The sequence below is a fragment of the Amborella trichopoda genome, chromosome 2 (assembly GCF_054954075.1).
Source record: "Amborella trichopoda isolate Santa Cruz 75 chromosome 2, AtrichopodaSantaCruz75HAP2 v2.0, whole genome shotgun sequence".
NCBI lineage: Eukaryota > Viridiplantae > Streptophyta > Magnoliopsida > Amborellales > Amborellaceae > Amborella > Amborella trichopoda.
The window spans coordinates 17,382,928-17,410,894 of NC_142337.1; the positions used below are offsets into that span (position 1 = coordinate 17,382,928).

The window sequence follows — 27,967 nt, forward strand, 5'->3', positions numbered from 1 at the left end:
TGTGGATATAGGGTTGTGTGAACAAGGGCTAAATCTTCAACAAATTCTACACAACATATATATATGACAGCCACAGTTTCGAGAAGAAACCTTACAAAGGGACATGCATACATGTGTATAGAGATAGTCCCCCTTGAACAATAGTGATATGTGTTTGGCTTGCTCTTAAGGCTACAATAATCCACATTTTGGAACTGTAATTCCACTATTTATTGGTCAGCTTTGATGAGTCAATTATGATTCCCTACATGAAACTATGGGTCATGGGTCTCATTGTGTTGGTTTGGAAAGACAATTGTGGATCATGGTCAACGGGTCAAGTGGATTGCCCTTATAGTAACTTTATTTTGACCCATTGGTACCAATGCACTTCTAAATATTTTATTTTCAATAATAGAAAAGTTTTTATGATTTTAAAAAAAAATTAAAATTCTTAAAATTTATTATTGCTGTAAATTCCTTCAAAAGAACATTTTAAAAATTATGAGAATAAGGGCACATGTGGGGCCCATGGTTCCAGCCCCACATATGTGTCATACCCCATAGGTGGGGCATGGGGCCCATGAGGGCTCACATTTCACCCATAAGGGTGGCACGCCCGCCTCTTTTTTCCTATGTTTTAAGTTAGTTCAATAATCTTTATATCAAGAAATTATGTCCTTATTTTGTAGGAGTTAAATTTCACCAAATATATTGTTTTAACTTCCTACAATTTTAAGGAATATTATAAAGAAGTTTCTAGAAGATTTAAATTGTTCTTATCCTAATTAAACTAGAAGTGGATGTGGGTCAAATATTAAAGGAATAATGTTCATAATATTCCTCCTAAATCATGATGGCTGATTTAAGGGTTGAATGACTTAGATTTTATTCCCTCTCACCTCACACATTTTCTACACTATTAGTCAAGGTGAGTCATTGGATAGGTATACCTAGGGGGGATCCTGAGGGCGTATATAAGGAGGTGAGCCCCCTTCTCATTCCACACAATTCTCTAGTCTCTCTCTCTCTCTCTCCTAACACTCTCTCCTCCGCACCCCAAAATGATTCCCTCTCCCATTTTTTTTGTTCCCATCTCATCTCTCTTAAAGGTGGCACGCCACTAACAAGAAAAAAAAGGGGTGGCATATTAAATTCCTAATTAGGATTTTGGCTCATAGAGAGAGAGAGACAGAGACAAAGATAGAGATGCCTATTCTAGAAAAAAGGCAGGTTCCTTTCTTTTAAGGCATGCCCTAATTGTTCCTAACGGGTTCTAAGAAGCCCTAGTTGTATTTGTATGCTCTCTAAAACCCTAGTTAGGTATTGCCTAGACAAGCTTCTTGGCACTAAAAATCTAGTAGGATCAATAGGATCCAACAGCACCATTAGTAAGCGAATCGGATGTGGGATGTACCAAGTCCTGTGGGGTTAATTCTAGGCCCAATCGAGTAAATCTTCATGGCAGCTTACTTTAATTTTTTAGGCATATTTCATATTTACTATATTTTTTAAGAAAATTATTTGTACTTAAATTGTTAGTGGAAGATTAGTTTTTATTCATGGATTAGGTTTATATAATTTAGCAGTAAAAGGAAAGGTCCTAGGTTGTATTTTGGGTTTTAATTTTTGTTTACAGTAGTGTTTTGTGGTATTTGTAAGTGGAATTCAGATTCATTAATAAAGAAAAGAAGAAATTTTTTTGATTTTACAGTCAGGAATTCCACATAGCCACATCTTTCAATTTTGAGTAGAAAAGAGATGTGATCAGATATGAGGGTATAACCAGATATGTAAATCTTTCTTTTGGAAGAGATATGAGATCTTCTTTTGAATAAAAAGATGCATGATCAATCTAAGGGTGTAACCCGAAATGTAAATCTCTTTTTGAAGAGATCTAAGGTTGTAACTTGATCTTAACCATTGATCAGATCTAAGGGTGTAACCAGATCTTATCCACATTAAAGGTGTCTCAAGAAACATAAAAAATGGACCAATCTGGACTCTAGATTACCACAGTTAAATTTGATGGCACAAATTATTTAGAAAGGGTCAGGTCAGTTAGATTATTCCTTGGTTAAAAGAAAAAACTGGGCTATATTAAGGTTGAGTAGAAAAACAAAATCTCAAGGATTCTAAATATGCAGATTGGGAGGTTGATGATATGGAAATCACGAACCAGCAATTCAATTCTATGCAGCCTAATCTTTGAGGAAATATGGGATGCAGTTTGTAAGGCTTATTCCAAAAAAAAAACAAAAAATGCAAATATTTATGAATTGGGGCAACAAATCAATCGTTTTAAACAAGGGAACATGTCAGTGAGAGATTGCTATGCTCATTTTTACGATTTTTTGGGTTGAATTGAGCCATATTAGCTCATACAGTGCTCATCATGCGCCAAGGAATAAAGGGAGAGATTAGAACAAAGGAAGATTTTTTTAATCTTTGAGAGGAGTTAATGAGGAATATAAATTAATCTTTGAGAGGAGTTAATGAGGAATATAAATTAATCTTTGAGAGGAGTTAATGAGGAATATAAATTAATCTTTGAGAGGAGTTAATGAGGAATACAAATCAATTAGGAAGAGAGATTTTATCATCACTTGAAACTGTTTCTCTCTCCTTCAACATGAGGAAGCTCACCGCAAAACAATGGTAGTGCCTATAGGAAAAATAGAAAGACATGCACTAGTCTCAAGTTCAAGTGGTAATAGAAAGATAGGCCATGGAAGCCCCACATTTGATGAGAATGACAAGTTAAAGTGCACTCAATGAGGCAAGACTCGACATACAAGGGATACATGTTAGGATCTAATTGGATGCCCCGGACATAACTTTTATCGAGAAAATTTAACAAAAATTAATGAAGGTGTTGCTCCTGCAGCCCTGCTCCTGCTAAGCATGGCAAGCAAGATGCTACTTTCTTTGAACCTAAGTAAGAGTTAGCAACTATTCCTAAAAGAGAGCTTCTTGATCTCAAACAACAAGCTTCCATTTGAGACCCTCCTTCCTCTAAGTCTCATATTGCCCAATTAGGTATATCTGCATCAGCTCATCATGCTTCAATAAACTCATGTAAAACCCTTGGATTATTGACTTTAGAGCTATTGAATATATGACCAGCATGGCTGATCTTTTTTCCTCTTATATTCCTTGTTCTAATCAAGAATCTACTAAAATAGTAGATGGAACCATATCAAGGGAACAAAATCATATTTGTTGCTCCTTCTGTTAATTTATCCTACACCTTGCACAACCCCAATCTTTCTGGTGAACTCCTGTTAATTAGCAATCTCACAAAGACTTTAAACTGCAACGTGACCCCACCCACCCACACCAGTTATGTCGTACAAGACTTGAGACAAGGTAGATGTTATTGGAAATATGGCATTCCAGGGCTAAATTCCAGTAGTCTCTCATTCAGTGGGAGCAATTGAGATAATGAAATCTGGTCGCCTTGCAAAATGGAGCCCAAATTCTTTTATCCCGAGTATGCATGAGGCATCGAGAGTTCACGTGTTGAGAAAGCAACTTCTCAAAGAAGTATGAGGGTCATATCCTAATCAGAATTTTATAAGTTAGAACCCGAGTACTTATTGAGTAATCGTCCTGTATGGAATGGTCAAGACTTATTGGACACAAGTTTGTATCCTGACACGAGACCATTCTATAGCATGTGCATTTTCATTTCGTACGGGAAGTCACTCTTCCAAATGCATTATCCGAGTTTGGAAGAGCCAGTGCACATGTGCTTTGAGAGGACCCCTGTAATTGAATTAGATCATATCCCACAGAGGTACACCTGTAATCCATTGAGAGCCGATTCTAGCTCAGCGGCTTTGATTTAGCCAATTATGTGTCCCTGCTTTAGACTGTGGAACATAGGTGCATTGGGTCAATCTGAGACTTAACGGGATATCATTCGGCACTAACCAATGGAGTACTTTAATACCTACAGTTATAAGCCTGAGATCTCACTATACCTTTTGTCCGATTTTATTAATGATGAGAAAGATCTAATAATTTCTCACACATACTTTAAATATTTATTGTGAATTTTTGAGAATTTTTTGGAATTTTTATTTTGCTCAAAAATGAGGTTTTTCGAATTGTTTGGCTCAAATTCCACTATATTTCTGACCTAGAAGTGCCACGTGGCGTCTGAGTGGCCAAAAGGCTGCCACATGGCATCCGAGTGGCCAAAAGGCTGCCACGTGGCACCCCACGCCCCACTCTAGGATCATCGCCCAGTTGGGCACTGATCCCTAGGCGAGAGGACCAGTTTGGCATTTGGTTATTTGTTTTATAAGGAGTTGTGTTATGGTGTCTTGTTATATATTGTTATATAGTGTTATAACTTAAGGGCCCCTTTTTTATCACATGTTTTAATTAACTCACACATGGGCCATGAATGGTATCAGTGAAGTTTAATTCAATTGTTTAATAACATTAAACGGAAAATCGATTTTCAAATTTGAGTTGAAAAATAACTTCACACACATGTGTGCAACAAACATTATCTTTGAATTGGTTAATTTGAAATTTTAGATTTATAAGGTGATAAGGCTTTGATAAAGTAGAATCTCTTCACATGCATGACCTTTGCAGATTACTTCTGTATCCATTATCCTTGGTAGCTCTCTACTCTAATACATTATTTAAAAACTAAGAGTGTTTTTGTAAGAGCATATTAGATACAATTGGAACAATAACATGGGTCAAGGACAAAATAGTCAAGTGACATAACTTAAGGTTAGTGTGAGTGATAATGATGTGAAATCTCATCCCTTCATCCTAGTGGTTGGATGGGGATGAGTGACTAAGTACATTAGCCTCTCATGTACCTTTGGATCAGTGTATCAAGGATGTTGATTGAATCCAAGGTTTACACCCATGTTATAAAAGCACATCATAAGATCTCAAACCCTAACTAACTCAACACTTGAACCAATTTGGAAAATTTGTGCCCCTTTTTTCTAGAGCTTTGTGAGAGAAAATTGAAGAGAGAGAGACCTCACGTTTTTCACAAAAGCTTTTAGAGTTCCATTGATGAATTTGGTGTTCTTGATGGTGGTCCTCCTTTCTTATGTTTGAATCCATGTTGTGCATTCATCAAGGTAAACTCCATTGAACTTTTTCCTCTCATAAGTTCATGTTCTTAGCATTTATAGTTGCTAGAGTTTTGAATTTATAGAATTTTTATTGATCTTAAAACCCTCATTTGATCATCTTTTTCATCATACTTATTCATAGTGTGGTCCTTCATGAGTTATAGTCCATATGCATAAAAATCCATGATCATACATAGTATCTTTTGATTATTTTGCTTCAAATCCATCCAATACCTTAGTCTTAGTGTGTCACTAAATTTTCAAAAGTTTCTCATCATGTTTTTACTTATGGGGGTTCATAAACTTTTTATACAAGATTGCTTTGGTGGTCCGAGGGACGACCATGTATAGTTTGGCCATAACTCTCTTGATTTTGATCCAATTTGATTCAAACATTTTGCATTCTGTTTTGGATGATAATCCCAATGTGTTGAGATCTTACGAAGTGATTTTAAGGTGTGTAATTGCTTTCCATTTGGATTAGACACTCTTGTAAGATTGAACCACTTTTGCACAATCCGAAGGGATAAAATTAAGTCCTTATAGGGCCCGAATGTGTGGCCCGCACAAGGGGTTCGACACATGGCTTCCCAATCTTAATTTGGCATTCTAATTCCCTGTTTAGTTAGTTTTATTGTATGTTGTATTTAAGCTTTGGGACACAGTTTATGTAATTTGTGCTATGAAAGTGTAATTCATAAACTAGTCATGCTTTATATGTAATGGCGCCATAAGGGTTGGTATTTGAGTTTATTTACAGTGGTTTTACAAGGCTAGAAATAGTTGTAATTATTATTTAAGGGACTGTAACCTATTCACTTGGCTTGGTTTTAAGCAAGTGACTTGTTGAAAGTGTCAATTTTGACGTATTTTTTGGCTTGCAAATTTTCTCCAGTCTTTGTACCCACAATCAAATATTTAAGCATGGTCGTGAGGACAGAGGTTAGTACCTCTTGAAGAGTCCAAATCATGCCTTGGCTACTACATCCACATCTTCCATTGCTATAAAGAAAGGGTGTATTTGTGGCACACCCGTCTAGATCGTGCATCGTCTTTTACATCGCGTATTTCCTAAAATGTCTTAAGTCTCTGAGTCAAGTGCAATTTCAATGTAATATTCGTGAGTTGTCAAAACATTATAGAACTTCATTTCCAATCAGCATTAATGAAAAGAGTGTTATTCCTTTATCTCTCATAAACTCTTATGTGTGGGGTCCTTCTCTAGCTGCCTCTGTGCTTGGTTCCCATTTCTTTATTATATTTGTGGATGATTGTTCTAGATTAACAACTGTTTATTTAATGAAATATAAAGATGAAGTTGCTAATTTATTCAAGTTAACCACAAATTAAAGCTTTACATTCTGACAATGGGGGTGAGTATATGTTAAACCAACTACGAGATTATCTTATTGATCAAGGGATTGAGTTCTGAACAATGTGTCCATACACATTTTAACAAATTGATATTGCTGAGAGGAAAAATAAGCACTTGTTGGAATTCACTCGAGCTCTCTAGCTAGGAATGAAGGTCCCAAAAATTTTATGGTCTGAAGCGATTCTCACTTCTGCCCTTTCTATAAACTGCATGCCCTCTCGTGTTCTTCGAAGTACCCTGCATGCCCTCTCGTGTCCTGCTGAAATTATTTATCCAAATTCTCCCAGGTTTCTTGTACTCCCAAAAGTGTTTGATTGCATGTGTTTTACCCACATTCTTAGTCCGAAAAGGGACAAGCTTGATGCTTAAGCTATCAAATGTGTCTTTTTTGGAATATCTATCTCATCAAAAGGAACATAAGTGTTATGGTTCTACTAACAAAGTCCACTATGTCTCCATGGATGTTACGTTCTTTGAATTTGTTCCATACTTCTCATCTACTGATCATGAGTGCTCTCTTCAAGGGGAGAATAAGATATATTTTCATGAAGATAGCACATATGTAGCTCCCCTTCCTATTCACACACCACTTTTATTTGAAGACGACAGTGTACTCCCGAAAAAGGAGCTGAAGACATATATCAGGAGAAAGAAGGTGGTACAATCCGAAGTTATGAACGATTATACACCGGATGCTACCCTGGATTAAGGAACTGTAACTGACTCATGTAATTCTTTCACCTTCTCTAAGAGTCCTAATTTGGACTTACCCATTGCTATACGTAAAGTTAAACGTTCTTGTACCCGGCATCATATAGGGAACTTTGTCCGATAATTCAATGTCTTCTTCTTATCGTGCCTTCATATCAACCATGTCTTCTGTTTGAATACCTTCTTGTGTGGCAGAGGCACTTTCACACCCTCAATGGAAGGCTAATATGGGTAATGGGATGCAAGCACTTGAACAAAACAATACATAGGAAATCACCAACCTTTCTATAGGGAAGAAGGTTGTAGGTTACCGGTGGGTATACTTTGTGACGTACATGATTGATGACACCATTGAAAGTTACAAGGCCAGATTGGTTGCAAAAAGCTTCATTCAAACCGCTGTCATAGAATACCGATAAACTTGTGCTCTTGTGGCCAAGTTGAAGTTGAACTATAGTTACCCGAATTGTGTATCGAGGTTGCGCTTCCGGTTCGGAGTCCCGATTCCGTATTTCCCAAAATGAATTATGATTATCAAAAGATAGGAATCACGATTCAAAATTTCTCGAATCTCGTTCCAAATATTTTTTTGAATCCCTATTCCTGGAAGTTGGGATCTAGGTTCCATCTCACAAAATTTGCAATTCATAAATGCACAAGACTGGGATTCAACATACATGAGACTTTGATCGCAGTTTTTAAGAATAGCGAATAGATGTTTTTTGAAAGCCACCTTCAGAAAGTCAAAACTAGGGTTCATAAATGCACCAAACAATATTTGATCAACATGAGGCCAAAGTTCTAATAACATGGAATCAAGATTTAAATGCAAATTTCTTGATTTATTGATTTATTATCAGAGTATGATAGTAATGCATTTTGCAGGTAAGTGTCAACTAGAATATTAAACTTTTAACTTGAGGCTTGCAGGTATCAATGGTAAGTACTTAACCAATTCATCACTGTCCTCACAGAATTAGAACTTGTTTCTCCATTCTGATAGACCTCGATGTTGAAAGGCTATTTCAATAAAGCGTCGAAGCACATGGCACTTTAGTAGCTTAAGGTCCGCATCACAAAGACTCGTTTCGAGTGAGGACATGCATTTCTTTCATCATTAAAAGATGCATGGAAAACACATAGAACATATTGGTTTGGTTTCGATAAACCCCAAGGTGAAAGATTTTAGAGTAAAGCATCGAAGCGTATGGTGCTTTAAGAGCTCGAGGTGCACAACTCAAAGACTATTTTTTATTTAGAAGATGTGGTTCCTTGCTTCATCCTCAAAATAAGCATGAGAATCTTGATTCCAAATTTATGAGACAATGATTCCAATAATATAGGAATCATGATTCCTATTTTATAGAATCGCGATTTTGGATAGCAATGATTGGAGTCGATTGGTGTGAGATTCTAGAAAGGCATGAAACACAATTCCAAACTGGTGGGATACCAATTCCAACAAAGATGGGACGCATGATTCCTATTTTATTAGATTGGGATTCCGATATAGTGGGAATCACGCAACAAGTGATTTCCATTTTAGAGACAACGATTCTGACTATAGGAATCATTTAACACCAGTTATTCCATGATTCCAATTCATGAAATGGTTTGGAATCACAAACTTGTCCAACAACTTTAAGTTGAAAACTGTGAGGATCATTATTTCCCTAGCTACTAATAAATCTTGACCTCTCCACCAGCTAGATGTAAAGAATACATTCTTGCATGGAGACATCCAATAAGAAATCTATATGGCCATGCCGCAAGTTTTTTCGATTAACAGGAGATAGGAAAGATGTGCAAGTTAAAGAAGGCAATTTATGGACTTAAACGGTCTCTTAGGATGTGGTTTGAAAATTTTAGTATGCCATTGCTGAAATTTGGGTTTAAAAGAAAACAGGTTGATCATACGACCTTTGTAAAGAAGAATAGTGCTGGGATTACAGCGCTTATAATGTACGTTGATATTGTTGTGAAGGATATTGAGGATCTTAAATCATATCCAAGCAAGGTATTCAACATCAAAGATTTAGGGCCCCTTAAGTATTTTTTGGAATTGAAGCAGCAAGATCAAAGAAAGAGATACCATCTCTCAAACAAAATATGTGTTGGACCTATTACGACAAACTAGGATGTTAGGAGCTAGACCAGCTGATACTCCTATAAAAGCCAATCATAGACTTTATGGAGAGCCAATTTATGCATGCACTACATAACCACATCTTGATGCGGTATACTGGATATTGAGATAACTCAAGTCTGCTCCAAGGAGAGGGATATTGTTCTCCGATCAAGGGCATTGTGATGTTGCTATGTACACTGATGCTGATTGGGTTTGGATGCCAAACTGATGGGAGATACACAACTGGCTGTTGCACATTTGTTTCAGGAAATTTGGTTTCTTGGAAAAACAAAAAACAAAATGTGGTGGAAAGATTAAGTGCTGAAGCAATGGTACATGTAAAGCTGCCATTCATATCTCTGAGATTTCTTGATTTCATGAAAGGACTAAACACACTAAAGTAGATTGTCACTTCATTAAAGAGAAGGTTGCTGCCAAAAACATTCATACTCATGTAAAGTTTAAAGATCAACATGCAGATACCTTCACTAGAAGTAAGACTACCAGATATAACAAGTAAGCTTGGCATGATTGATATCTATGCACCAGCTTAAGAGGGAGTGTTGGAATAATTCAAATATTATTTTATTTGATGGATATAAATATCTTTTATTTTTGTTTAGTATTTACATGTCCTACTTCATTGTGCATAGTAGTATTGTAAGTAGATCATTTTATTACTTTTATTTTTGTTTAGTACTTACATGTCCTACTTCATTGTGCATAGTAGTATTGTAATTAGATCATTTTATTACTTTTATTTTTGTTTAGTACTTACATGTCCTACTTCATTGTGCATAGTAGTATTGTAATTAGATCATTTTATTACTACAAATAAGAGGTGCATGCTGGTCATTCTTGACCAACACGCCTCTCTCTCATGCCTTTTCATCTCTCTTCTCCTCTTTCTTCTTCCTTCTCTTTCCCTCTCTTACTACTCTCTAATATCTTATTTTTACTTTTGTCCTTTTCTCTTATTAATTTGCCAAAGATTATTTTCAACTTATCTATCGATTTCACGAGTACAAATAATTATGGCTGCAAGTTTTTCCCTAATGAAATGACAGTCTACCTTGATTTACTTTCTTCTCTCATAAAATATGGGGTTCCTAGCAATGTGAATGGTTGCTTCATTGTCCCAATAAAGGGTCATAGGTAACTGAATTTTAACTCCCAGATCAGTCAATATAGGTTTCACCCACATAGTTTCTCGTGCTCCATTTTCCATAGCCCTGTATTCATCTTACAGCACTTGATCTGGCCACCACATTTGTTTTTTACTCCATGAAACCAGATTCCCCAGCAACAATGGTACAATAACAAGTAATTGACCTTCTATCCGCCTGTGAACTAGCCAAATCTGTATATTGCAACACCCATATGACCATCATTAGTCAAACACTAACCCTCTACCAGGAGATGACATAAGATACTTTATGATATGGTACACAACATCTACATGAGGTTTTCAAGGGGCATGTATGAATTAATGAACTATACACTAACCACACAAGATACGTCCAGTTGTGTAATAGTAAGATATATAGGCTTGCCCACTAAACTCTAATATTGACAAGATTTCTTTAGCAACCCACCCAACTGTGCATGGTCTGTGGTTGTTTCTATAGGTGTATACATCAGTTTGGCTCCCTAACTTCAGGTCTTTTGCAACTGATCCAGCACATACTTCCTCTGAGAAATAACAATTCCCTTCTTTGACCTTCCCACTTCAATAGCCAAAAAATATCTGTTGACCCAAATTTGTTATGTCAAACACTTAGGTGACAGGTAAGATCTTCAATATCTGCCAACCCATGCCCTATTAAGATAGGAGACTTGACTTGAACCCTTGATGGTATATGATTTAAATGCCGCAGTAAGAACAACTTCAAACCATAAGGTTTTTGGGACATTCAATCCAAATAGGAGAGATTGAGCAACTTCTAACAAGTGTTGATTTTTTTTCTCAGCAACTCCATTTTGCTGAATGTAAGGACATGTTGTCAAAACTCTATACCTTGATCCTTCAAGTAATCCCTGAGACCTTTAGAAACATAGTCACCTCCATTGTCAAAGTGAAGTACTTTAATACTTGCATTATATGTGTTCTGACCGTTTAATGATAAACTTGAAAAATAGTTGCTTGTGTTTCATCAAATAAAGTGCGGCTAATCTAGTACAATCATCTGCAAACGTAACAAAAAACACAAACCAAAAAGTGATACAGTTGGGGGAAGTTCCCCACGCATCAACATGCATAAGAGAGAAGGGAGAACCAAACCTTTTATTATGTATAGGAAAGGACATTCTACAATGTTCTGATAACTCCTAGGAAACAATGAATGCAAAATAGACAAAGGAGTATGACAAAAACGAGTGTGCAACTGTGCATCCATTCTTTATTAAAATTCATGACAACACGGTGGTTTGAGTTTCTATAGGAGCCTGTTTTAGTGTCTCTTTCTAGAAGGTACAATCCTTTATCCTCACCACCAGGCCCAAACGTCTTACCTATCACCAAAGTCCAGAAAGACAAAATCAGATGAGAGAAAGGTTACACAACAATTCAAAGTTTTTATAAAACTAGCAGATTAAAGATTATTAGACAACTTGGGAATATACAAAGCCGACAGCATACCTATGGAGGAGATTACTAGAGCAATACATATTCCTTTAATGTGTATAAGGGATCCTTCAGTAATCTTAACAGACAGATTCATGGTTTGAACAGGTAGCATAAGTAGGAAAGAGATTGGACATAAAAGTCATATGTCCAGTGCTTCCTGAATCAAGAATCCAAAGAGCTTGAAAAGTCGTGGAAACATGGTGCACAAATGAAGAGGTACCTGATTAGGCGAGATGAGACATGGAGGAACAAGAAGGCTCCAGATCACGAGTGGAGGCACACTACTTAAGGTCAAGAAGCCCTCACATGGAAATGGTTACCAAATCAGCCTCAAGTAAAGAACCAGTATAAGCACGAAGTGGATAACCAGTAGCATTTGGTTATCGAGGCACAATTATGACTAGTCTCCTCATTCGTCACAGCAGCATAAGCCCAAGTTGTATTGTGTTAAGGCATTTAATGAGAACCCAACTTATTCCATTGGTGCGCCAGGATTTTCCACAATGGGCACATTTTAACTTATCTTTTTCATCAGTTGTAAAGCTCCTACAGCCACCACTATGACCTCTACCTCAACAATCACGATCATAAAAGGAATTGGAAATTAGGACAGATCTTTCTTGTTCACTAATGGACACAACCATAAATTTTAGGCGAGTATCTTTACGATGGAGAAGGGGAAAAACTATTCCAAGTGATGGTGAAGGAAGTATCGTCATCCAAAGTGTTGGATTTGATATTTTCATGCTTGGGATTAACCCCCCCCCTTATCAGATCAAATATCTTCTTTTGCTCTACCCTTTCTATGTGTTTCTTTGTACAATGGAGCAGTTTATGGGTTGGTAGCAATTCAGCTCATTCCAAAAACCTCGTAAAGCAGCATAATAGTCACCAAATGATAAATCTTTTTGTTTAAAATTGTTGATTTGTTGCTCCCACTCATAGAATTTTGCCATATTCGGCTTCAGCTGCTGCAGCCCATAATTTCTTTGAAGTATTACAATTCATAAATGGGCATAGGTGACTTCAAGTTCGGTTGCATGGAGCTGAAAATCTAGCTCATACTAATCACTTCATCAGCTTCCCAATCAGCATAAGAAACCTCATTTACAGCAGGTTTCACTATACGACCATAAATATAACCCAACTTTTTTTACCTCCAAATGATAACCTAACAAATCTGACCCATTCCAAATAGTTTGGACCCCCAAATTTAACTGTAGTAATTCGGAGTCCAAAGAACTCCATGCCTGATATTTGTTGTAACATTGTTCTCTTTATAGGCAAAAAAAAAATCACAATGTTACTGAAATCTGAATATGCCCTAGATTTCTCTCTAAACACTCGTAGGACATGTTTGTTTGCAGGAAGATAAATGCTCCCTGCAAACAAAAAGTTTTCTTTGCTGGGAAGTGGAATGTTATCTTTCTGGAATGTTAATGCTGGAATGTCAAGAAAGTTCTGGGTACCTATGTCTAATAATCTGCTAGAATGTTACAGAAGTTCTCGGTATCAGTGCTTAATAACTTGCTAGAATGTTATATATATTTTATTAATGTATATTTGTATTATATATATAATATAATATTTATTATAATATAATATGTAATATTTACATATTATATATAATATAATAAATATATTACATATAATATATAATATAATATAAATATATAAATATTATATATAGTATAAATATTATATATAGTATAAATATTATATATAGTATAAATATTATATATAGTATAAATATTATAAAATATACTTTATAGAATATTTATATTATAATATTATCAATATACTATATATAATATTTATATTATATAATACAATTGCATTAATAAAATAAATATAAATATAAAATATATAACATCATGTAATATAATACTAATATAAATTAATATTATGAATACGTATATAGATATATATAATAGTATATATTATAAATATTATACATTATATATAATATTATACAATCTAAATATAATATAATATACAATAGTATAATGAAATATATAATATTACTATAATATACTATAATACATAATGTTGTACTATAGTATAACATTATGTACTATATTATATTATATTATAGTAAGGCTATTTAATCATGAAACAATTGTTATCAGTCCCTGAAAATACAAGTCGGCAAATGTATTTTAAGTGTCTCATAGGGAGGAACAAATTTGTGCACTGTGGTTGAGTGTCGTATTCCCCGTCAATGGACAATAAAAAAAACCCTATGTTTTGGGTCAAACCCTAAATGGAAAACGACACCTTTTGCAAAAAAATCAAATAAGAGACCAAAACCCAAGAAAATAATACTTTCCTTCAAAATAAATGCATATAAGGATGTTCTCACCGTGACCTTTAAAAAAAAATAGCTCTGTTAGGGCCTCTTCTTGCTGAACATTTTTCCATTGTCTAACCGTACTACTGAAACCAGCAGTTAACACCGCTCAACTCTCACTTCTTCAAATCTGACCTTGCTTTGGTTCAAAGTTGAAAATATAATCTAGATGTACACTAATGAGCAAGTATCCCATGAAGGAAAATGAATAAAATAAAGAGCGAATAATAAAAGAGAGGAATAAAGACACAAGAATAATAGAGGTGCATGAAAGAGAGAGAGAGAGAGAGAGAACGATGTGTCCTCCATTTGGGATCAATAATATGTTTATAATATTATTTGTGTGAAAATTTTCAACACACACTTATGTAAGTTTATAACTCACACATAACACTACAGATTCAATTATTCCATTTATGCCCCTAACTTAATGTTGCACTTTCAATATGGTTTGGGTTTCTCGATGACCTTTTTGAGATTTAGCTTAAGTCTAGTGACCTTTTTCCATATTTACATTTTAAATTTGTTTGCTTTGTACCATAGTTGTCGAGATAGCGAAAGACCAAGAGCAGGATAGGGATCGGGACTGGGGGATCATGAAAAGCTAGAAGATCCCTATGGTTAGGAGTGCCCTTTCGTACAATACATATGTTAGGGATCGAGATTTTAACCTTTTGGGGATCTTAATACAAACCTTTTGAGATCTCAATCATAACCTTTTGTGAATCTTGATTCCAACCTCTAATAGTATGTATGATAGGGCTTTCTTTACTTAGACATTAAGCAATGCAACTACATTAAGGGCGTGTTTGATAATAAGAAGTTAAAAGAGGAAGAAGGAACTTTACCTATTACTGTTCATGTTATGTGTTTGATAAAAAGTGGAAGATAATTTGAAAACTTCTCTTTACTGTTGAAGTTCCCCCCTTTTAGGCTTGAGTAAAGTTCTATGTTTTTAATTCAAATTTTCCTTTTCTATATACATCAGATACTGGGGCTTTAGGCATGTTCCAATTTTGAATTTGTTTTTCAATTTTATCGATAAAAGTAATTCAATCACACAAGTAAAAAGATTATAAGTACTTACATATAGGTTTAATTCAAGTAGCCATAAAACCTTTAACTAGATTAGGACTTAACAATTCCATATTAATGTGTTTAAGAGACAATAGACATAATAAATTTTCAGATTCATTATTAGGTATAGTAGAATCAAGTTTATGTAGTGGACCAGTCTATTTCAACTGTTTTCTTGATTACTCAGTATCACTGAGTGATCCCAATATTTTAAAAGTATTAACACTTAATTTGAAAACCCAAGAATTTGATATGAATCCAAGGTCTCAGAATATTGCATTAGTTTATAGAATCTGTTATAAAGTAATGAATACCTTATGTCCTAATGAATTACAAGTAGATACTAAGGGAAAAACTATATTTTTCCTAACAAATGTTGAAAAGTCTAATACAATAATACCAAAGACAATTGATTGGTCTCAAATAGTATTACCAAAAACTTGGTCAATATATAATGAGAATCAACAATATAAAACACCTTCTAATAATAATCCTAATCAAATAGTAGAACACCAAGATGGAGACATAAAAATCCAATTTGATAATAATAGGAAAATTAAAATAAATAGTAAAGATGACTCTGATATAAAATCACAGAACAGGCAATCTGAACCTGCTAGACACTCTACATCAAATATACACTCTACATCAAATATACAAAATCCCATAATTCAAGGATTAGTAAGAACCAGGAATAATGTACATATACCTCAATATAAACCAACAAGTAGTCATCCAGATTTTTCAGACACTGAAATGGACTTCCAAGTATTAACTCTACAAAAAGAAAGAAAAGTAGACTTAGAATATCTCTAAAATGATTACTTAGCAGAAGAAAATACCCAAATTAGAGAATGGTATCTTGCTAAATTTGAGAAAAGATTAATAGATTTATTACATAAAAAATATAACAAATTCCTAAAAAAGGAAAGGCAAAATATAGGATTTTTTAATTGGCAAAAAGTAATACTCGCAGAAAAAGAAATCCCTGTTCCCAATTTTGAGATACATACTCTAGAAAAAATATATCAAACATTTCAGGTAGTAGAAGGAGACAATATAACAAGTATACATCCACCAGAAAGACGTATTGTAATTAAGGGATCTCATAAAAATAAGGAAACAGAAACAACCATAGTCTCTGGAACCAAGGAAACACCTTATAAAATGACTACTAGAGAATCTACCCATAAATTAGATCTATTACCCTATATAATAGAACAAAATAATTATACAAATTTGTATACAAACTATAGGAAAACGAACTACAAGGATAGAAAATATGTTAAGAATACCTCAAGAGACAGAAAGAAGGAAGTCCAAAAGAAATCAGTTTTGATAAAACCTCCTCCTGAGATGAATAAAGATAGATTTAATATTAAAGAAGATCATAGAGATCTTATAGATGAATTAGTTGTAAAATTGTCCCATTTAGACCTCAAAGAAAAAGACAAAAGAAATAAAGGAATTATTATTCAGGAACCTGAAGCATTAACCCTCCAAGAGGAACCAGTAATAGAAAATACTGTTGAAAACATGGAAATTGCTTTTACTGAAAGTAGTCAACGTACTAATCAATCCAATCAAGATATTCATCGAATATCCTATGGAACAAAATGGAGGCCTGTAGCCAATGCTAGAATGTACCATAACAGACCTACCCCAGTAGATATCCAATTCGAAGAAGATTTAGTGTCCCATACAACTTCTTATTCTAGAAGAACAATAGTCAATTGGAACATAGATGGAGTGTCTGAACACCAGATATTGGACACCATGAAACATATAACAGTGTATGCTTCAGCCAGCAAAATGGTAGGTAATCATGATCAAGAAGTAGCAAAAGCCATAGTATGTGGATTCACAGGATGGTGGGATTTTTACCTCAATGATACTACTAAAAATCAAATACTAACAAATACTAGACAATGGATAGTAAAAAATGAACAGAATCAAGATATACCATTTAGCGAAAGTGATGCTGTAAATACTCTAATATATATAATAACTCTTCATTTTGTGGGCAGTACAGCTTTATTAGAAGCAAGGTTTGAAGATCTGCTCTCCAATTTAAGATGTCCTACTTTATCTCACTATAAGTGGTATAAAGATGTTTTCTTTTCTAGATTACTCACCCGAGAAGATAGTCATCTTGATCATTGGAAAGAAAAATTCATTGCTGGGTTACCCTACCTGTTTGCTGAAAAAGTTAAAAATAGGCTTAAAACTAAAAATGGGGGTATTATACCATATTCCGCTTATACTTTAGGTGAACTTTCAGCTGAAATATGTGCCGAAGGATTAGCTTTGTGCATAGATTTAAAATTAAAAAGACAATTAGATAAGCAAAGAATGACAGGCAAAAAAGAATTAGGAGACTTTTGTGAACAATTTGGATATAGTATCAATACATCTCCAAATAAAATAGGCAAAAAGAAAAAAGATAAATCTTCAATAACAGAAAAAAGAATATCCAGAAAACATAAAAGAGAAAAATTTATCAAAAGATTTTCCCCTAAATTTAAATATAAGAAAGGGAAAACGAAAGTACCTGTATGCTATAAATGTGGAAAAGTTGGTCATTATAAAAATACATACAAAATGAAAAAGAAAATTGATGCTATAATACTTGATGAGAACATTAGAAATAAAATATATGATATCATACAAATTTATGATGAAGAATCAATACATAGTTCAACTGAAGACAATAGCAGTGACTCCTTAATAGGAAATATTGAAGAAGAAAATTTAGTATGGAGTAGTTCTGAAGATCAATCAGAAAATGAGCAAATGGAAGAATGCTCCTGTAATACACTAACTAGTGAAGAAAGTTTAATATTAGACCTAATAGAGAAGACAATAGACCCTGATGAAAAAAGAGATATAATAACTCAGTATATTAAAATAGCTAAGGCAAAAAATAAATCTGCACCATTAATAAAACCTACAGATGAATATAGTTTCTCATAAATAATAAAAAGAATAAACAAAAGAGATGCAGTCCAAAAAGAACCAACTATAGTAGAATTAAAATGAGAAGTTAATGATGTAAAATTAGAAGTACAACAACTAAAAAATAGAATAAAAATTCTAGAATTACAGAATGAGATCTCAAAAGAAATCTCAGAAACTGATGAATTAGAATTTGATCAAATAATAGATACTCATAAAGAATAAAAAACACTAACAGAAGATAAACTTGAGTCATCAGGAGTCGATTCTGAAAATCTAAGTTTAAATCTAGTAAATAGAATTATTACCCAGAAATGGTTTACTTTAATTAGAATTGTAGTTAAAGATGAATATAGCTTTCAATCATTAGCCTTAATAGACTCAGGAGCAGACCTAAATTGCATCAATGAAGGTCTAGTCCCTACGAAAGATTTTGATAAAACCACTTAAGTTTTAAATACTGCTGATGGAAGTAGATTAATGATTAATTATGAATTATCTGATGCTGTTGTATGCAATAATGGGAATTGTTTTACTACACCTTTTATAATGGTTAAAGGATTAAGTCAGGCAGTTATCTTAGGGACACCATTTCTAAGCTTACTTTATCCAATAACCATAGATACTACTGGAATAGAAACAACAGTAGATGGGCATAAAATAAAATTTGAATTTATAGATAAACCAAAAATTAAAGAAATAAATTTAATTTTTTGCTTTGGCTCGTAATTTATTTGCTTTGGCTGGATCTGAGTTCCATTCATTGAAAGATAAAATTCTTCTAATTTGTAATTTTGAATAAGATACCATTTTGGTATTTTTGTGGTAATAATGAACAATTGTGATGGAGCCAGTTTCTAGTAGAATGGCTTCATACCATTCTCTAGTTTTGATACCATTCGAAGGGCTGATATTGTTATATAGATAAATTTTTGCAACTCTATTTGGGTTTTCCATTATATGTATGTCTTCAATGATTGAGTCTACAAGAAAAGTTGTCTTCGTACTGGGATTTACCAGTAGAAGAGGTTTTCCAAGGGATTGGTGATTGTAGGAATACTGGAGTTTGTGTTTGAGGTGGAGTCTGGCTTGAATATTCGTGATAAGTTATTATTGGACTACTGGGTGAATAGGGTGACAGGCTTCTTATTGGGGATCCAGTGGTTTCAACTGGAATTAGGTCCATAGGTGCTTTGCCTTTAGTATTCATATTATTATTAAAAAGTATTAAGGATAATGGTTGTTTTGGTGGATCAAATTGATCAATTCTGCCTCCCCTGCAAAAATTCTCGAGTTAAGAAGTAAGGAAGGTGGTTAGAAGAACCTTTCAACTGTTCAATAGTAAAATCAAATGCAGAGAGGATAGCTTGCCATCGAGCAAAAATTTGTTTAGCAACTAAATTTTGGACATCTTTGAGTAAAATATCCTTGGCAGCTTTACAATCATGCGAATTAAAAAGGTTGTATTAAGAATGTCATTTTGAAATTTAGTAACACAATGTACTATAGCTAAAATTTCTGTTTTGACTGTAGAATAATTCTTTTGAATAGGATTCCAAGCTTTGGAAGTGTATCGTAGCAATTGTTCAGTAGATCCTACTTGTTGTTTTAAGATTCCTCCTAGACCTAATTCGGATGCATCACATTCTATAATTTTATATGCATTTGGATCAGGTAATGTTAAGCATGGTAATTCTTTTGCTTTTCGTTTAAGACGTTTGACAGTCAAAGTGTGTTCTTCTGTCTATTTCGGAAGATTTTTTCTCAATCTATCATATAATGGTTTTGCTTCTATTGCTAAATTTTTATAAAAATCAGCTATATAATTCAAACATCCTAAAAACCTTTGTAACTCTTTTTTATCTAAAATAACATCAGGAAATTTGTCAGCAAATTGTATGGCTCTATCTATTGGAATAATTGTTCCTTGACATATATTATGTCCTAAAAATCTAATTTTAGTTTGACATAAGCGTATTTTCTTTGCAGAAATAACTAATCCTGCATGTTTTACTGCATTAATAAAAACATTTAGATGTTCAAAATGCTGATCTATGTTTTCCGAAAATATTAATACATCATCTATATAAACTATCATGAATTTGAAATAAGGGTTACATACATCATTCATAATTTTTTGAAATTCTTAAGGGGCATTTTTAAATCCAAATGGCATCACATTCCATTCATATTGACCAAATGGTACATTAAATGCGGTTTTATATCGATCTTCTTCTTTTATCTGGATTTACCAATATCCAGATTTAAAGTCGAATTTAGAGAATATGATTGAAAGCTATATTCATCTTTAACTACAATTCTAATTAAAGTAAACCATTTCTGGGTAATAATTCTATTTACTAGATTTAAACTTAGATTTTCAGAATTAACTCCTGATGACTCAGGTTTATCTTCTGTTAGTGTTTTTTGTTCTTTATGAGTATCTATTATTTGATCAAATTCTAATTCATCAGTTTCTGAGATTTCTCCTCAAATCTCATTATGTAATTCTAGAATTTTTATTCTATTTTTTAGTGGTTATACTTCTAATTTTACATCATTAACTTCTCTTTTTAATTCTACTATAGTTGGTTCGTTTTGGACTGCATCTCTTTTGTTTATTCTTTTTATTATTTCTGAGAAACTATATTCATCTGCAGGTTTTATTAATGGTGCAGATTTATTTTTTGCCTTAGCTATTTTAATATACTGAGTTATTATATCTCCTTTTTCATCAAGGTCTGTTGTCTTCTCTATCAGGTATAATATTAAACTTTCTTCACTAGTTAGTGTATTACAGGAGCATTCTTCCATTTGCTCATTTTCTGATTGATCTTCAGAACTACTCCATACTAAATTTTCATCTTCAATATTTCCTATTAAGGAGTCATTGCTATTGTCTTCAGTTGAACTATGTTTTGATTCTTCATCATAAATTTGTATGATATCATATATTTTATTTCTAATGTTCTCATCAAGTATTATAGCATCAATTTTCTTTTTCATTTTGCATGTATTTTTATAATGACCAACTTTTCCACATTTATAGCATACAAGTACTTTCTTTTTCCCTTTCTTATATTTAAATTAGGGGAAAATCCTTTAATAAATTTTTCTCTTTTATGTTTTTTGGATATTCTTTTTTCTGTTATTGAAGATTTATCTTTTTTCTTTTTGCCTACTTTATTTGGAAATGTATTGATACTATATCCAAATTGTTCACAAAAGTCTCCGACTTCTTTTTTGCCTGTCATTCTTTGCTTATCTAATTGTCTTTTTAATTTTAAATCTATGCACAAAGCTAATCCTTCGGCACATATTTCAGCTGAAAGTTCACCTAAAGTATAAGCGGAATATGGTATAATACCCCCATTTTTAGTTTTAAGCCTATTTTTAACTTTTTCAGCAAATAGGTAGGGTAACCCAGCAATGAATTTTTTTTTCCAATGATCAAGATGATTATATTCTCGGATGAGTAATCTAGAAAAGAAAACATCTTTATACCACTTATAGTGAGATAAAGTAGGAGATCTTAAATTGGAGAGCAGATCTTCAGACCTTGCTTCTAATAAAGCTGTACTGCCCACAAAATGAAGAGTTATTGTATATATTAGAGTATTTACAGCATCACTTTCGCTAAATGGTATATCTTGATTCTGTTCATTTTTTACTATCCATTGTCTAGTATTTGTTAGTATTTGATTTTTAGTAGTATCAATGAGGTAAAAATCCCACCATCCTCTAAGCCATCCTGTGAATCCACATATTATGGCTTTTGCTACTTCTTGATCATGATTACCTACCATTTTGCAGGCTAAAGCATACACTGTCATATGTTTCATGGTGTCCAATATCTGGTGTTTAGACATTCCATCTATGTTCCAATTGACTATTGTTCTTCTAGAATAAGAAGTTGTATGGGACACTAAATCTTCTTCGAATTGGATATCTACTGGGGTAGGTCTGTTCTGATACATTCTAGCATTGGCTACAGGCCTCCATTTTGTTCCATAGGATATTCGATGAATATCTTGATTGGATTGATTAGTACGTTGACTACTTTCAGTAAAAGCAATTTCCATGTTTTCAACAGTATTTTCTATTACTGGTTCCTCTTGGAGGGTTAATGCTTCAGGTTCCTGAATAATAATTCCTTTATTTCTTTTGTCTTTTTCTTTGAGGTCTAAATGGGACAATTTTGCAACTAATTCATCTATAAGATCTCTATGATCATCTTTAACATTAAATCTATCTTTATTCATCTCAGGAGGAGGTTTTATCAAAACTGATTTCTTTTGGACTTCCTTCTTTTCTATCTCTTGTGGTATTCTTAACATATTTTCTATCCTTGTAGTTCGTTTTCTTATATTTTGCATACAAATTTGTATAATTATTTTGTTCTATTATATGGGGTAATAGATCTAATTTATGGGTAGATTCTCCAGTAGTCATTTTATAAGGTGTTGCCTTGGTTCCAGAGACTATGGTTGTTTCTGTTTCCTTATTTTTAGGAGATCCCTTAATTACAATACTTCTTTCTGGTGGATGTATACTTGTTATATTCTCCCTCTACTACCTGAAATGTTTGATATTGTTTTTCTAGAGTATGTATCTCAAAATTGGGAACAGAAACTTCTTTTTCTACGAGTATTACTTTTAGCCAATTAAAAAATCCTATATTTTGCTTTTCCTTTTTTAGGAATTTGTTATATTTTTTATGTAATAAATCTATTAATCTTTTCTCAAATTTAGTAAGATATCATTCTCTAATTTGGGTATTTTCTTCTGCTAAGTAATCATTTTTGAGATATTCTATGTCTACTTTTCTTTCTTTTTGTAGAGTTAAAACTTGGAAGTCCATTTCAGTGTCTGAAAAATCTGGATGACTACTTGTTGGTTTATATTGAGGTATATGTACATTATTCCTGGTTCTTACTAATCCTTGAATTATGGTATTTTGTATATTTGATGTAAAGTGTATATTTGATGTAGAGGGTCTAGCAGGTTCAGATTGCCTGTTCTGTGATTTTATATCAGAGTCATCTTTACTATTTATTTTAATTTTCCTATTATTATCAAATTGGATTTCTATGTCTCCATCTTGGTGTTCTACTATTTGATTAGGATTATTATTAGAAGGTGTTTTATATTGTTTATTCTCATTATATATTGACCAAGTTTTTGGTAATACTATTTGAGACCAATCAATTGTCTTTGGTATTATTGTATTAGACTTTTCAACATTTGTTAGGAAAAATATAGTTTTTCCCTTAGTATCTACTTGTAATACATTAGGAAATAAGGTATTCATTACTTTATAACAGATTCTATAAACTAATGCAATATTCTGAGACCCTGGATTCATATCAAATCCTTGGATTTCAAATTAAGTGTTAATACTTTTAAAATATTGGGATCACTCAGTGATACTGAGTAATCAGGAAAACAGTTGATATAGACTGGTCCACTACATAAACTTGATTCTACTATACCTAATAATGAATCTGAAAATTTATTATGTCTATTGTCTCTTAAACATATTAATATAGAATTGCTAATTCCTAATCTAGTTAAAGGTTTTATGGCTACTTGAATTACCAAACATAGAAACCATGAACTTCTTAAGTAACTTCCAATTTCCAGTTCATGTTCTTGCTTCCTGTTATCAAACATGCCCTAAAAGCAAGTTGAATTGCAAGTTGGCCAAAAAAAAAATCACCAGTTTGTTCATTTTCTCAATCATTAAGGTCGGGATCAAGAATGGAGATCGAGATCCCAAAATTTAAAACTCCAAACCCCTTGAATATCCCTTTCCCGCAAGGTCGGAGCAAGATTCTGGAGTAGGATTGCCACCTAGGTTAAGAGATCCCAACAGCTATGCATTATCCATTATGTTTTGATTTGTTGCATCTTGCATGTATTTTAAATTGGGTTTTGTTTCTGTAAAATTTTCGAATTTGGGTGTTAAGTTACTATTTTTGGTGAGAAGGTGACACTGTCATCTTCTAGTTCAAATAAAAAACTGATCAAGGTAGAAATATGCCTCCTTGCCCGATCAAATAGATAAAAATAAAGTCCAATGCAATTTTTGAAAAACAGCTAGCTCATCAATTAAAGAAACACTTGGTTTGTATCACAGGTAATGTAGTCCCATGCAAAGTGGTACCAGCCGATGTTAGGAGGGAAATGTTGGGCCATTTGAAGATGCAACAAAGATGGAGATAAGAAGAAGAAATATGGGGAGATGGTCAGGTCAGTGAATGTTTTTAGAGAGGAAGAAGATGATTATTATTATATGTGCAGGATGGGAAATAATGGTGGAACTAGAATTAGTAGGCAAAGGTGTTTAAAAGAAGAAGCCTTGCAAAAAGAGGCCTATGGATTCTTATAATACCCTAGTTTGGAGGCCGTGCTAAGACAAAAAGCAAATAAACAACTATACAGAACTGCTCCAAGACAGTGGCACCAAGGCCAGCAGATGCTCTCTTAGCAAGGGCATCAACAACCATATTTGCTTTCCAAAAAACATGTCAATGGACCATCGATGAGAAGAAAGTCTGTTACAGTAATTATCTGCAATCGTCTTTAGCCGCCATGGAGCACGACATCGATTCTGAATGACATCCACAAGCAGGGCCGAATCACTTTCTATCTGTATTGGAAAGCAATTCCTCTGATGAACCAATTGAACTCCTTCAAGTGCTAAGAATTCTGCATGGCTATTAGAAGCAAAACCAAATGCTTTACAAAAGCAGCAATGAAACCACCCTCTCTGTTCCTGATGACTCCACCACCATCAACTAAACCTGGATTTCTCAAGAAAGCACTATCAATATTGAGCTTGTAATTCTGAGCCTCAAGAAATGACCAGGCCACTGGAATAAGCCATTATGACCTCTGTTGATGTCAAGTTAGCTGAAGATTACCAATAATGACCTTTTCTGATAAGTGGAACGACCACTTTTTAACTTTTGCTAGTGCCTGAACATGTAAAGTAATCCGTTCCACAATAAGCTCTCTCCTAGTGGATCTTGACTCAAAGACTTCCTGTTGCACTTCTCCCATAGAAACCCAATTGTAATAAAAAAGATGGAAGACCAGATATTATGAAGTCCATGAGATTAAAACCTAAAAAGTAACCACCACCTAAGTAAATATGCGATAGAAGTGCCAAGGATAAACAATTTTCCACATCTCCAAGCTAATGATTTCCATACACCCTGTGCAAAAGCACATTGAAATAATAGATGAAAGAGTCTGTCATCATGGTTGCTACAAAAGGGACATAAAGAATCTAATAGCATGCCCTGCTGCTACAATAAAATTGAAGTGGATAACCGATTGTGCAAGGCCAGCCATGAGAACCATTTCACCCTTGGGTGACATTTAGAAGACCAAAGTGCATGGAAAATAGGTTGTGATGAACCTTGATGCCTAATAAAGTCCCATGCCCCTTCAATAGAAAATAAGCCATCAGCCAATACATGGACTAATGCATGTATTGAAGTGCATATCTCTCAAAACCGCTAGCTTGAAGAGCTTTCAAGCCATATTCAAAACAGAAGCCAGTTGGGTTTGGGTTGAAGGCCCCAACACCCGATGAGCTCAGGAAACCCTTATTCAAGAAGGAGATTGAGCTCGCAAATGACTAATCCATAGGGATGCATGAGGAAAATATGGGGTCACCTTAATAATGAATTAAGGTCCATTTTTGTCTTTGAATAATGCGCTAAAAGTAAGTGGTCCAAGCTAGGGGGCAGAGCACGTTTATATTGACATGCAACCCCAATTTTGGAATGAGTTTGTCTAGTCCCTCTAAGCATTCAATCCTTTAGTGAACGTGTTGTGCTTGATAGATAGTGAGAAAGAACCACCCATGGATCATATTTATAAGGCAATGGAGGTTGCCAAGGAAGAAATGCGAAGAACAATGCGTATAATGAGAAAAAATATTCACGAGTTTTGAAGATTGCAGTGATAATTGGAATAGCCAACAATATAGGCCTTGAATGCCAGAGGGTATTTTCTCAACCCGTAATATTTTTATAGTGATTATGTGATTGATTCTACGTGTTGGACCATGGATGGCTTTAATATGTGCAACATGACAATCAAACTAGGCGTGGAGCTCCAAGACCTCATAACCATGGATTTAAATATGTACAAGTACTCGATGGACGGTTGGAGCCATTTGGGAAGATATGGCAATAAGGCAGAGGACTAAACTCCTTCCAAGTAATCTTTGTGTTTGCTTTTGCATTGTGAATTTGCGATTTGAGTACTTGAGTGATATCAGAGTATTATAAAACAATATTATTACTACTATATAAACATGCCTTTATTAAATGTCATTGCTATATAACATAGCTCTATGGTGGGCCACACATGGGGGAAAGGCCGAGAACTTGCAAAGAATGGCTCTTCGCATACTAAACCTCACTTGTAGCTCATCTAATTATGAGCTCAATGCTACATCACTTGAGTTGGTAATTTCTCAAGTCATATTGCCCTTTAAATAAAATATGCCAATATTCTCTAACTTCCGGTTCTTTTTTTGTTTTTTTTTAATCATGAATTTATACATATTAACCAACAAGCCCATAGTACAAAGAGAAACTAACACAACAAAAGAGATTGAACAGTATTATTTCTTAAGTAATCAAATATCGAAGGACTGATATATGAGTACTTCCTATTACCACAATAACGTGAGAGATATGGAAGACTTCAGTGAATAGTTGGTTGACGTTGGAGAGGTTTAGCTGTTCCTTGAAGATATTTTGAGCTGGGCCAAGTTCATAAGGATGCAGGAACCTCGTCAAGCCCTCTTTGGGCCACTAGATCTTTAAGGAGCACAACAGACGAAGAGGAGGAGGATGACTCAAAGAAGACATATGAGGAAGAGGACTATGTTGAGGAGGATGATGTCTCTGATGATATGGCTTGGCATCAAATGCAGGTGGTAGCGATGATGGAGATGGCAGTGATGCTCCCGATGAGGCCGTCAAACTTAAAGATGAATCTAAATTCGCAATATGAAATATGCTTTCTTGCTTTCTTATGCTGGGGTTAGGAGTGGACTCACAAGTCTTACGAGACTTGTCTTTGTCCAGCATGTTTAATCCATAAGGCCTATCTATGGTCCACATCCATAATGATATATGACTGATTTATTTTAGTTTCATGTTCAACTTCCAAGTTTGCCCAAGTTTCAATCTTCTAGATTTCCAATGATTCAAGTTACAATCTTCTAGATTGCCAATCAAGTTTGCAAATTCATGTATGTATGTGCAATAAATAAACACATTATCGTGCTCAAACATCTAAAACAATTTTTTAATAAAAAACATAATTAGGGGGGTTTGATATCAAAACCAAAACCCCTAGCACCTCCCATCCACCTATATTATGCTCCGGATGCCTGGCTGGGCAGCCAGGACCCTTGGCCACCTATGTGGAACCTTTAACTTCTTAAAAAATTGTATTAAAGTCATTATAACGATATCAATAAAGCAACAAGCATCTTTTTATGAAATAGGAAACTAGAAAATGTTGGCATTCACCTTATCCCTACTCTAGGAATTTTCAGCGAAGGCTACAGTCTAGTCATGGAAATGCATTTGGAGAGCTAAACTCTTCCAAACAACAGGAA

General features: G+C 34.0%; 1 protein-coding gene across 15 annotated transcripts in view; it reads right to left on the minus strand.

Annotated features, from left to right (window-relative positions):
- The window catches only part of LPXK (tetraacyldisaccharide 4'-kinase family protein), a 66,586-nt gene that overhangs the window by 37,348 nt on the left and 1,271 nt on the right, over positions 1-27,967 (minus strand). For 6 of the 15 annotated variants that reach the window (XM_088858210.1, XM_088858212.1, XM_088858201.1 and 3 more), the window contains exon 3: positions 16,070-16,137. The exons of 7 other annotated variants lie outside the window; for them this stretch is intronic. The gene's annotated coding sequence lies outside the window, so the exon portion shown is untranslated. Of the gene's footprint in view, positions 1-16,069; positions 16,138-16,655; positions 16,713-27,967 lie in introns of those variants that run through there. 2 more of the 15 variants (XM_088858203.1, XM_088858209.1) reach the window with 1 other exon arrangement.